Raw genomic sequence first — 13,918 nt, 5'->3', positions numbered from 1 at the left:
GTCCTTTTGCCTTTGACAAGTTAGAGTCTCCAAGTTCCAAATTCTAAGTCTCAAAGTCTGAGAATTGCCAAGTTCATGCTACAAGGAGCCTTATTCATTCCCATGAGGCTAAATCTTAAGTGAGGAGATTCTTGTCCAAGTAACCAAGGAGAGAGAGGCTTGTTCCCCATTCCCAACAAGCTTTGCAAGGCATGTGCTGCTGATCACCCAGCCAAAGGAGGATTTGACGTCAGAACTATGGTTGTATTCTTCTTTGTTTATCAATAATAGACGACTATCATTATGGTTCCACTCTTGTTATTATTTGTGATGATGTTGAGTTATATCCTTTCTGACTGATATATATATAGTTGCATCTATTGGATTTTATGCTTGTATTTGTGTCGTTCTTTGCATGTGCAGGTGTCCGTTCACGAGGATCGTGGGGATTGTGACCGGCCGGAGCAAAGGAACGGGAGCGACGACTCTTCTACAAATATTAGCGTTGGAATCTAGGTAGGCCCTCATCATCGGTCTTTGATTTGCAATTAGGCACCTGCGTGTTAGCGTTGTTTGATTGTTGCTAGACCCCATTTGGGCAAGTAGGGATCGCCTCTGTCCGCAGAGTGGATTTACCTCCACAACAGGGACTATCAACTCAAAGCCATTATAATAAAGTTCATCATATTAATTACAATAATTTCTTGTAACCATTGGAGATGAATCCAATTCACAAATTGAAAATAATTTAGAAACCAAAAGCTTGAAATGGAACATATCTCTAATTCACAATTGGAGATATTTTATTAACAATAATCCCCTGGAACATATGCAATCTATATCAATTTGTTTTATCTTAATGATGTAGGAGGTTGTAGGAGTAATTGATGTTGCAACAAATTAAAGGTTGTCATTACCGGTGCAACAAATTAAAGGTTGTCATTACCGAGGATCGAACTTGTGTCACCCATGTGTGTGGTGAGAGTACTTACCACTATACTACAACGACAAGAATTAAAATTTATTGGTTTTATAAAAATATGTACGTGATGTAATGAGATTGATCTCAGTGAACAAAAGAGTGGAATTATCGGTCAAGTAAAAACTATATTTTCTCACACAACAAAAATATAAAGCCAATGCGTCAATTTGTTCTTTGACTAGGCAACCGATCTGAATTATTGCACCAATCGAGAATCAAAACCGTGATAGTAACATGGAAAAATAAAATAAAAGAGGTTTGATATGGGTTATAATAATGATTTGCGGTTTCTGTTTTATTTTATTTTATTTTAATGAAATATTTATTTATTATTATTTGTAAATAAAAATAATAATGGTGTTGTTTAACTATTCTACATTTAGGAGTTTTTGAATGGAATCCCATGAAATAATTTTTGGTGAGATCTTGCTTTTTTATGTTTAAAAATCATTTTTGAATGCATAAATGGATTTAGTGCCTTGAAAAACCCTTGGGGCACTCAATTTGTGCAAAGTTCACATATCAAACTTGTGATTCCAACATATTCCTATCATAATTGAGACAAATTTGACCAAAAACGAGCCTTTAAACCCTCCAAAATGTAGGGCAATTAAACTACCCCATATAACTGTAATAATATATACCCATCCATTTTGAATGGTTGTAATGTTTTTAATAATATTTTCCTTCCATGAAGTTTCTTTATAAATGTAATTTAAAAGTAACAATACATTTTCTAGTTTGTTATTTGAGAGTTTATGCAAATCTATTTTCTCTTTTCCTACTTGCAAAAACCCTTCTCCAAAGGAATGAAATGTCTTTCTTCCTTTTAAGTTGAATTTTGTTCTAGTTTGATCCCAACCCATTTTTATGTTTTATAATAGACTCTTGCTCATGATTGAATTGGTATTCATCTATTATTATATTTTAATTAGATGTCATGACATGAAGGAGACCTAAAAGTATATTTAAGGGAAACCAAATAAGATAAATGCAACATAAGTAGATAGGACATGATGTCTAAATGCAATTTTAAGAGGTATACCCGATGGGGAATGACCAACAATGTCTGTAAGGTGATGCCTCTCCGTCTTCGTTAGGTAAGTACTATAGTGAGTACCTAGAGAATACATCCACAACCTAATAACTTTTCTTTCATCATTCAATTATCAAGAAGTGCCATAAAAATAGGTTATTCAAAGGTGATTTAACCAAGACCTTAATCGACACTAGAGGATTACTTACTTTCCCACTATTGCCATCTTGATCTCTCCCCTACTCCAAAAATGTTTATGAAGTTCAAGCTTCTAACTACTAAGGGATTAAACAATTTTCTCAATCCACCAAGCCCTTATTTTGTGTTATTGCTATGTGATCCATTCCATTTCAATAATTGAGTACTTGAGAATTGATTGGATTGAGGATTAACATGATGATCACTTTTTGGAATTAGGATTATTCCTCCATCATGAGTCCAAAATTTACAATATAGACCATATAAATACCTAAAGGCAATCCTTCCCTAGTATTAATAATGCCAATTTGGAAAATCTTCTCCATCCCATCAATCGGCCCAAGTTCCAAGTCAATTACTTCAAAGACCATTGATCCTTCAAAGGCCATAATACCTCCTTTCTTGTTCCACAAGGTCAAGTTCTCTCTGATGGTGAGTTTCTTATAGGAAAATATGAATCCCTTTCCAATGTAGTACCAATCCTTTAATCACTTCGAATCAATTCCTCTGATGATCTAATACCATCATATTAACATACCCCTTTGTCTCTCCATGCCCCAATTACTTCATCTTGAGAAATTAATCAATTTTGATCTCCAAAAATATTTCATGTGGGTCCTAGGAAGAATCAACAATTTCTTCTTCTTCATCCTATCACCCACTAGGACTTGTGCTACTACTACTTCTAAAAATATCTAGGAGAAAAAGAACATTGAATTTGTCAGTAAAACTAACAACAAAAAACACTTCAACAAGATTATTCTCAAATTTGTTAGTTGCTAATGCAAGTTGTATCTCCTTTGTAGTTCTCTTATCTTTGGCATTCTCCTTAAATATATTTTGATGTAATTAAGTGCAATTCTTCATATATATAGTTTAAATCTCTATATACGAGTATTTAATCAAAATTGCATTTAGAAAAATAAATGCACATAGATTCTCTCATATATTTTCTAGCAAGTTACACATGTATGCTAGGAGTATGATTGCCTTATTTTAATTCTAAGTTTCATATTGTCTTTAATCATCCTTCCATTTAAGAAGATAAAGAATGGGCATATTGTATATTACTCAAATATTGATCAAAATTTAGATTTTGATATTACCATCTTCCTTTTTGACATTTTTAATGAACAAGGTGTTTATGGTTAGCTAAGTTGTGACCTTTAACACCATGCAATATCCATTAGCTTAGGTTTTCTGAATTAGTTACTAAAATCAAAGATAAATCTCCCCATTTCAATGAAGTTCAAGGTCTTCCTACAATGTGCAAATCTAGGCAATTGCCTTGTCTTCATTGAATGAGAAACATGACATTCAAGAAAACCGCTTTATAGCATTTTTCATCATTAACAAGATGACATAGTTTTTCATATAGACTTCTACTATCTTTTATGCATTGCAACAACCCTCGCTCATAATCACTAGTATATGTGTGATGCATTTCAAACTTCATCTTAAAAAAAATCACAAGCTTAAAAACAACAACATTGATGACATTTTGAAGATTTGAGTAATTAAATCTCATTAACAGAAAAAAGACCAACCAATCACAATTAGCAAAGATATGAAAATAATAGGTAGCACTTAGTCCACCTCAAAATTGATACACTAGCTCTTAAAAAAACAATCTCTTCAATCTAATAAGTAACCTAGTCAACTTTAAGCAAGTGAAGTTTTTGAAAATTAAGAGAAACATGACTATATAATAAATAAAGTGAATATATAGCAATCTTGTTGGATTTTGGATGTATGACTATACAATAAATAAAATGAACATATAAAAATATTGTTTTTGGATAGAGCTAAGGTTTGGAAGACGTGTTAGGATTATCTTACCATTTCTTTTTAATCAAATAATACAATAGTTGTAACATACCCCTTCATGATAAAACATTTACAAGAAATATTTCACATTTTAATTTATATTGAATTTTTTTTCTTTGGATGGATGAAAAACTCAAACAAAATACTTAATATCATTTTTTAAATAAAAATATACAATAACATCACTAATAATACAATATTAATCAACTATGCAGAAAAAAATAAATATAAATAATACCCATTAACATTTATATATTATCAATTCACATCTATATATTATCAAACACATTTTATTAAAAAATAATATACCGATTATGACTTATATATATTATCAGACCGATTTGATTAAAAAGTATTATTAATGTGTTCGTATAAGGCCCTTCACAAACATAATTGTGTTTGCGGGGGAACTTAGATCTTGGATAGTTCATTTTTGCATCCGTCACAATGAGAGATTATTCAGGAAATTTGAAGAAACTAATGTATTAATTCGTTTAAAATTGCGGCAACTGGCCCTTCACAGCATTAGCACGAAAATGTGGAGGGAAGGTTTTGCATTTTCCATTTGAACACATTCAGAGTGGCTGCAAGTGTGTTTAGAAATGCATGCATTCTAAGAGAAAAGATGCACTAAACTTTGAGGCAAAATAGAGAGAGGCTGCAACTGTGTTTAGAAATGCTTACATTTATTTATGCACTAAACTTAGGCATTTATTTATGCACTAAACTTAGGCAAATAGAAAGAAGGGGCAAAATATGCAGGAACTTTGAAGCATGGTTTACCTTCTCGGGGCCGTCGATTGGAAGTCGGGCAAGCGCTGGGAACATCACCACGACTGGGTACAAACATGTATGAATCTCGGGTGAGGGCCACCGAATTCCAATTGACCGAAGATACACTACAAGTTTCCCTTCTAATCGTCCCCGCAACCATCAATCGTATTTTCAGGACAACGAACAAATGAGCCAAACCAGTGATGCCAGTACATATCTCGAGGTTGAATTTTACAAGCACACAAATTCCATGGACGCACAAAAGATGACGCTGAAGCTGAAAATTCAAGATTCTGGCATGGAGATTATTGGATTTACAGTAGGTCTCAAAGAGTGAGACATGTAGCCAAAACCAGTGGAGGCAATGCAAAGCACTAAAAGTCTAAAAGTTGCAAGAGCAGGTCGTCGAGAGCCGTAGAGCCAACCCAACTACAAAAGACCAAAATACCCAAGAAATCCAGAGGGTAACGCATTTGCAAAAGGGCCAAAGAGCTTCAAGGCCAGGTTGTGAAAACCCTTCGACGCGGACCTGGACCTGCAACTAGTGACGCACTATTGTGGGAGGGAGAACAGCAACTCATTTTTTGGGATTTTATTGGGACTAAAATAATGACCATTTCACAATATTCTGAAAAAGTCCACGAAAAGCAAGAATAGGTTCAAAGAGTGAGAAGCATCTGTTCGAGAACAGTTTTCAAGGTCAGATCTATCATTCTTTGGTTTTCGAAAATCGTATTTTAAGTTCCTTCCGTTTCTGTAGAGCTAACGAGAAACAAGTTACCAAGCTATTGTAAAACTCTTTTACGCAGAAGCCACATCCGAATGTATCAGAGCCAGGTTTCGATCCTGGGACCTGTGGGTTATGGGCCCACCACGCTTCCGCTGCGCCACTCTGATAACTGGTTTTACATTGATGTTCACTAGGTTCAGCTAGAAATAGAATCATTCAATGCCTAATCCCCTTCCCTAACTAACCTAACCTAGTTAAAACTGGCTTGAACGCGGGCTGCATGACCGAATGTCCTTCCCAGATCTCCCACACATCAAACTCCATAATTCCTGTAACCTCCCATGATCAGGCCTCAAACATTCCCGAGCGCATTCAATACTTCATGCATGCATCCTGCCGAATGGGTGCTCTACTTCCACCATTCATTGATCCTTCAACACCCATGTCAAGATGGCAGTACGATTCCCATGGTTGGACACCCTCCGTGGGGGTCATTATTGATGAATTTGCAAAGCTATGGTCAGATCACTTTGCTATGTAATGTTAGTCATTGCAAAATTTCATTGATACCAGCTAGCATTTACACTACACGGTTGGACACCCTCCGTGGGGGTCATTATTGATGAATTTGCAGAGCTACGGCCAGATCAATTTGCTATGTAATGTCCGTTGGCATTGCAAAATTTCATTGATACTACAAATAAAAGTGGTTTTTGGATTGTTTTCTTGTGCTACGATTTTATCATACTAAATGTGAATACAAAATGGCTTTGACCATTTCTTTTCATGAAGTTAGTTTGCATTTTGTTGCTCAACATATCTCCATGACAAGACAGTGGGAGAATTTTGTGTCAATTATTTCGCTACCCTGTAAACCACATGCAGCTCCACTTACACACAATCTTGTTTAAAGTAGTCGTAGTCGGAGGGTGTAGTATTCAGTGTTTGATATTTTCAGTAACGCATAACCTTCGTCCATACTCCAGCAACCAAGGGAGGAATAGAAACGCCATGAGTGGTGTTGCCTTAATGACGCACTTCAGAAGTAGGGAACATGCGCAATGGGCCCAAAAGAGAAAGGGGGGAATTAAACAAATCCTCCTATTGATTTGGCACAACAAAATATTCAGCAAGGGGGCATAAACATGGTACCATTGGGCAGTAGTACAGAATGATGACTTTAGTTTAGTGTTAGGTTTACCTTTTTGTATTGGTTTGGTTGTTTATCTACGCAGATAAGTGTTTTCTGGAAGGTTACAGTTTGTTAGGATGAAGAGCTCAGTGTTGAGTTTACTTGGTTTGGTTTGGTTTGTTATCTACATAGATAATTATTTTAGATAGGTATTTTATGGAAGGCTTGAGTTTGTTAGGAGATCTCTTCTTTTATTAGTCTATGGTTTTGGTTCCATCAGATTGTATGCTTTTCTTTGGTCAAAGATGTAATACTATATATTCAGTTCAAGTTGAACGGCACAGAGAAGTGTTTTTTGTGTGTTTCTTCTTTAGTTCACTATAGACAGTGTTCTATTCTTTGATTGTTAGATTAATTATTTGCTGGAAAATGGGGGAAAACCAAGCCTGAAGAATCTCTCGGAATTCCTCACACATGTCCCAAAAAGAAAAGGGAGAAATCAAAGCTAATCCTCCTGCTTCAGCCATTGGATTGGCACAACAAAATATTCAGTAAGGGGGCATAAACATGGGACCATAGGGCGGTAGTAAAGAATTAGGACATATTAGAAAATTTCCAGAGGGTGAGCTAGGGGTTTTGTTCAAATTAGCACCCTGCTGACTTGGTAGAGAGTGAAAGTAAGATCTAGTTTCCGAGTGTTCTTCTTGTCTTAGCTCTGTTGAAATAGACCTTAATAAAAGATTCAGGTAAGGGGGCATAAACATGGGACCATAGGGCGGTAGTACAGAATTAGGACATATTAGAAAATGTCCAGAGGGTGAGGTAGGGGTTTTGTTCAAATTAGCATTCTGCTGACTTGGTAGAGAGTGAAAGTAAGATCTAGTTTCCGAGTGTTCTCCTTGTCTCAGCTCTGTTGAAATAGACCTTAATATACATATGTTTGTGTCCAACAACTTTCCAGTTGTTTAATCATCAGAGTTTGGGGTTTCCCGTTGAGATCCCTAACAAATCCAATAAAGACTTGTAATCTATGTCCTGATGGTCACAATGCTTGAGCTCGGAAGGATTGTGTCTCAATCAACTTCTACTGGGAAGTACTCACTGCACATCTTGTTCAATACACTCCCGTCTTGACGATTTTCAACTAGCATTCTGTATTTGAAGGCAGGGAATTTTATCACAGGGTAAGAGTATGGATATGATAAAAAAGACCATTTGTTTGTAATTGCAGAAGCATAGATATCACATTTGTTTTGTAATTGCAGAACCATTGATAGCCCATTTCTTTTGCAATTGGAGAAGCATTGAGAAACCCAATTGTGTTGGGGTTTGGGAGCAGAGTTAGATGTACTCATTGCTTGTCAATGGCTCGCTCTGGTGCACTGATGCATTGAAGTCTTGCTTTCTATTGCAGAGTTCCCCTTACAGGAAATTTCCTGCTGTCCAGTAATATGACTTGAACCACAGCAACTTTATGTAAATCCATGAGGCAAAAACTTGGTCAAACTCCTTTTCTTCCCTCATACTTCTTTACTGTGCAGTATTTTAATAATCATGATAATAATAAGTTTCCTTCCGATTCGTTAATGTTAATAATAATAATAATAAATTGTAAATATGAGCAACGAAATAATAAAAAAAACAGTGTCTTCAAAGCAAATTTCATATCTAATCCTTTGAAACTGAGGTTGGGGATAGGTTAAGCAAACAAGTATCGAAAGTTTGGCTTTTGAAGTGGTTCACATATATTTTTGGTCTTTGGATTTGATTTTGGTTCACATTTGGCTTTTGAAGTGGTTCATATATATTTTTGGTCTTTGGATTTGATTTTGGTTCAGAATTATTTCTCGCTGCTTTTCAACGCCTCTGATGCACTGAGTCTTGCTTCTTATTGCAAATTTACATCTACTACGGGAAACTTGGAAATTAGTAAAATGAATAGAATCATCGCGAATCTTTGTAAGTTTAAAAGAAGTCTTGCTTTTCATTGCAGAGGTTCCAGTTAGAGGAACGTTGAGGCCCATTGCAGAGGTTCCAGTTATGGGAACGTTGAGACCCAGTAAAGTGACTTGAATGATTATAACTCTTTGTAAATTGAAGAGACAAAATCTCAGGCAAACTTTTCGTTTTTTGGTTGGGGTCATCATAATTGAATTCTTTTACAGTTATTTAATTGTTTTGAGTGCATTAATAATAATAATAAATTTTTGGTCCATTTTTTTAGTATTTAAAATCCATTTATAATACTAAAAATCCGTTTATAACTATAATATATGGATTCAATATTTTGAAAAATCTGTGTCATTTGGATTGTTGAGATTTCATAACTTAAATCTATAATTCCAAAAAATTTATGTAAGATTTTAGGTAAATTCAATCTAAAAATATGCCTACAAAATCTCCAAAACATATAACTGGGAGATCAGGATTAATTTTTTTGTTCCCTTACATTAATAATAATAATAAATAATTTAAATGTAAATAATAATAAAAAAATCTCCCCTATAATAATATTTTTTTTTATAAATAACAAAATAATATAAAAATAACTAATTTTATATTTAATTTGGTAAAATTGGAAACAATGGAATAAACCAAGTGATTTTAATAATTCTCCAGTGCATTAGTGCATTACAGAAATGGAGAATCCACATGAAACCCTTCTTCCAAAAAACTATATTACAATGGAATGTTTTTTATTTTTATTTTTATTTTTCTATAAATATTATTAAAAATTATATTTGGATTCTTATTAAGAACCCTGGAGAAACCAATAAAATTAAAAGAAAAGGAAATGGATTTTTAAATACAAATTTGGATTCTCATTAAGAAATCCGAAAGAACCAATAGAATTTAAAAAGAAGAAGGAGAAATGAATTCTTAAATATAAACCCATGTTTATTTGATTATATGCTTTGTTGCTAATCAAAGAGGGAAGAAGATGAGAATTTCAAATTAAAGCTAAAACTAAAACTGGGCATCCAATTTGAAGGGAAGGTTTTGACGATTTACTTATCCACCTTTCATAGTCTAAACGGCTCGTGATCGTGAGAAATTTATTTTCAACATTTTTTATGAAATGACTTCATCTTTGCATAACATACTTTGTCTATCATTAAGGTTCAATCCAATTGTTAACTGTATTGACCGTCTATGTCATTCTTATATTTGGTTTTTGATTATACTCTGAACTTAATAGGATGATGAAGTGTAAGGTGGTAAAGTAGGAATTATTTTTGGACAACTCTGGTTTTTTATTACATTTCAAATTTAATAGGATGACGAAATGTAAGGTTGTAAAGTAGGAATCATAGTGATAAATTTCCCCTAAAATTTTATTATCTTAAATCTATTTTATTTAGTTAATTAAATATAATTTTATATTTAAATGAAAATTATAATTTTTTTTTCATATATTATTTTAATGTTTTTATTAAAATTAAGTTAATGTTAATTAGCTTTTCTTAGTATATTATTTGTGAGATTACATATTACGTGAAGTATATATAATATACTTTTTTTTGTTGAACCATCCAATTATGTTGGAATAGGCAAATTGTACCATTAAAAATTCCACATGTTAATATGTTAAACTAAATATAAATACGATTATAAATAATAAATAAAATAATATGTAATTCAATATGTTATATTATTATGATGATGATGATGGTGGTGGTGGTGGTTAACGTCCACTGAGACCAAATTGGTCTATCGGACCTATAATTTTCTTAGTTTTTAATTGTTTGGCTCTTCGGACCTATAATTTTCTTATCGGACCTATCGGACCTATAATATGGTTTATATAATTTTTTTTAATTATTATAATTATTTAATTTATTTGATGGTGATTCAATAAGGCAATGGGAGATAAAATGATTAACTTAGGGGTAACAAAATGATACATTATATTATATATGTAAGGTATCAAATTGAAAAAAATATGGACTACACAAACACTTATAGGATTTCTTTGTTTTGGATATGCGTGAATGCTTTTAGATTTTCTTTGTTCTGGATATGTTGCTCAGTCACTATCGCTTAGTTAGGGTTGGCATATACTTCTGTGGATGGGCTGCACAATGGAGAATTAGAAATTTTCTATCACGATGGCATCGTCAGTGGTGGGCTTCCAAACAACACTAAGGAGGTATGACCTATCTATTGTTGAGAAAGGGACACAAGTTTGTCCAAGAATGCATACATGGCATGTCTGACCCAAGATCTATTTATCTTGAGATCAGTGCAATGGACACTTTCACAAAGGTATTGTCCTGAGCTCTTTGCTCCTTTTGTTTTGTCTCATAAAATGTGCTTTGTCTCTTGGGCAGTGGAGTCATTGGTGGTTCCAAATTCTGTGCTCAAATGGTCTTTTTTACCTACAAATTGACCTAACAACTTGAGCCGTGGGTTGCAAAGGAGCCTGAAAATTTTCAGATATTCATAAAGAGCATGAGTGGGAAGTCTTGTTCTATATGGACAAACATCATTACCTTTGTCTCCTCTTTAAAGCAGACCATTGTGAAAGATTTGGGGCTTCCTGTACAGTATCAAAGTATTCAATATGAAGGGAAGGTGCTCAATGATTCTTCACAAATCCAAAACCATAATATTAGAAGGAACTCAACATTAATCTTGAACTCAACGCTGAGAGGAGGAGCTTCAGGAACAAGTACTTCAGGACACATGAATCAAAATGGGAAATGTAACACTTTTAAAGATGTGAAAGGGAAGTCTCTGTCCTCAACATACCAGATTCAAAGCATTCTAGGTCCCTACATTGTTGACCAAATGGAGCATCCTCTTGCCATGGAATAAGCCTTCCAGAGGTATTTCTTTATTCATGAATCTTTAATCTAAGGCGGTTAATGTAAATATGATGGCTTCTGGCCCAAAGCAGAATCCTTACACCAGTGGATTTTCTCCACTTGGGCAGACAATTGTGATTTTTATCTATGCTCCAAAGGGTTTTTCATTGTACAGTTCGATGTAACACAAAAGGATATGGATTTTGCTCTAAATGAAGGGCCATGGTTTTGGGGTAGAGCAAGGCTCTTTATAACTCCATGGTTTCCATATTTGGATGCAACAAATATGATTGTCACAACGCAACTAGTTTGGGTGAGACTCATAAACCTCCCCTTTCCTTTTTGACATCATCAGGTTCTTGAGGGTATTGAAAACACTTTGGGCAATTTCAAAAAGAGGGACAAGGAAAGAACTAAGAAAAGTATTTTTACATTTTCTAGAATATGTCTGGAGATTGACCTCAACAAAGGTTTACCAGATCATATAATTTTGAAACATAAAAACTTTTAGTGGTCACAAGCCTTAGACTATGAGAATATGACATTCAAATGTCATTTTTGTTTTCAAATAGGACATCTTCAAAACGCATGCCCACAGGCAAAAAAATCCCAAAAAAGAAAAAGGCTCACAAGACAAAGGGATGGTAGTTTTTAGATCCACATCTCTCAGAAGAAGAAGAAGAAGACACCATGGAGAATCCAACAAAAGAAGAAGGGGGAAGTCAAGATGAGAATATTAATGATATTCTCCTTCAAGGTGGGAGAATTTTAGTAGAAAATCATGATTCAGATCATCAGATAAATATGGTACACAAAGAGGATGGCACGGTGGGCACTAAGTGCGTTTAAGTATTCAAAATCTATGATTCAGACAAAGAGTATCCTCCAAATACATTTGCGAGTGATATGGCTTTGGTTCTAGTGGACCCAAAGCTGGGGAATGGAAACATATCTAGAAAAAGAAAGGGAAGAAGGTGAAGATAAGTGATTTCTATATTACTTGAGCTTCCCCCTTGTATTGTAATTTTATTTTCTCTTCTTTTTTTTTCAATTTTTTGCTCCACTTCATTGTCATGTGGCCGGAGGTTTTGAATGCTTATTGTTACGTGTAGTATAGGGTATATGAATGGACCAACATTTGATGTCAATCTTGGGTTTGTGGATTTTGAGGTGCGGCATTGGAAATGCCAAAGAAAGAATCTAGCGACATGGAAAAAAACCCTATTTTTTCTAGAAATTGCTCAACACCTTGAGTTTCTGCACCAATCAATATCTTGTTCCATCCTGCACTCAAAAGCGTTCAATAGAAACAAAACCCTTGCTATTGTAAACATTAATCTTGCAGTCTACCAACATTGAAAGCAAAACCTAACAACTGAAAAGCAAACCTTAATTGATAATTGAAAGACAAACTCTAATTGTTGAAAGTTGAAAAGAAAACCTAACTATTGGAAAATAAAAGGTAAACCCTAACTAGTGACAATTGGAAAACAAGCCCTAATTATTGGCAAGTGAAGAGTAGGCCCTGTCTAGTGGTAATTAAAGAGAAAACCTTAACCACTAGCGATTAGAAAGAAAACCCTAACTATGAAAATGCAAATCCTAGCTACTAATCAATTTCGAAACCTGAGCATTTACTTAAGCAAATGTAAACACTGACTAATAAAAAAGAAAGACAATTGAAACACAAATCTCAAATAAAAAACCAAGCTTATTAGGATGTAGTGCACAATTCTATTAAAAACCTCTCTATGAAAATCCAAAGAATCACTTCCAGCTCTATCTATGACACACTTATTTCAAGCGTGATGCACTAATTGAATAAGCAACTTCAAAAGTATTAATAAGAATCTCCCTAGTGCTCACGTTCAACACTCAAATCTCACAAACCAATCATCTCATTGTTTTAACTATGAAGCCAATTATGGAAATAACTCATTCATAAATAATGACAAACAAGGGATAGATATATTAAAAAAAAAGCTTTTTAATACTCACAATTACAAACTACCAATGCATTTGTAATAACTCAACCAAATTACAGAGTTTAACTTTGATGTTCAAAATCCAAATCCTTTTTTTTTTTTTAAGGGGTGGCTAGTCCCATGTAAAAGCTTTATATTAGGCCCAATGTACAATTATTTTACATATATACAGCTGAAATCCTTGTTTGTCATCATGGAGTAATCATATAACAAAGAGACTAATTCATTATATTAAAATATCATAGCTGGAAAAACTTTAAATATCATAAGCCAAAGACATAACACTTATGCTCTGTATGTCCCATGTCTATGCTGCTCCAGATCTTTTTGGAATACATGCAAGTCAAGCGAATGTACATATATGCTCTTTTATATATCTTATATAAATATAATCAAGCTTTTTTCGTCCTGAAAAACGCTTATGCTCTGTTCTGATTGTCAATCGTTAACAAATTGAAAAATACATA

The 13,918-nt window shown here is 34.0% G+C and overlaps 1 long non-coding RNA gene across 1 annotated transcript; it reads left to right on the top strand.

Moving 5' to 3' along the window:
* The first annotated feature begins 4,570 nt into the window (after positions 1-4,570).
* LOC149205095 (uncharacterized) lies at positions 4,571-5,938 on the top strand. Its single transcript, XR_016251827.1, has 2 exons — positions 4,571-5,495; positions 5,606-5,938. It is a non-coding gene; the product is annotated as an uncharacterized LOC149205095 (long non-coding RNA).
* Positions 5,939-13,918: the final 7,980 nt, after the last annotated feature.

This window comes from Pinus tabuliformis, chromosome 1_2 (genome assembly GCF_031772625.1).
Source record: "Pinus tabuliformis cultivar Carrire ecotype Pingquan chromosome 1_2, CPIR1, whole genome shotgun sequence".
NCBI lineage: Eukaryota > Viridiplantae > Streptophyta > Pinopsida > Pinales > Pinaceae > Pinus > Pinus tabuliformis.
This window is presented reverse-complemented; position numbering and strand designations above follow the sequence as displayed.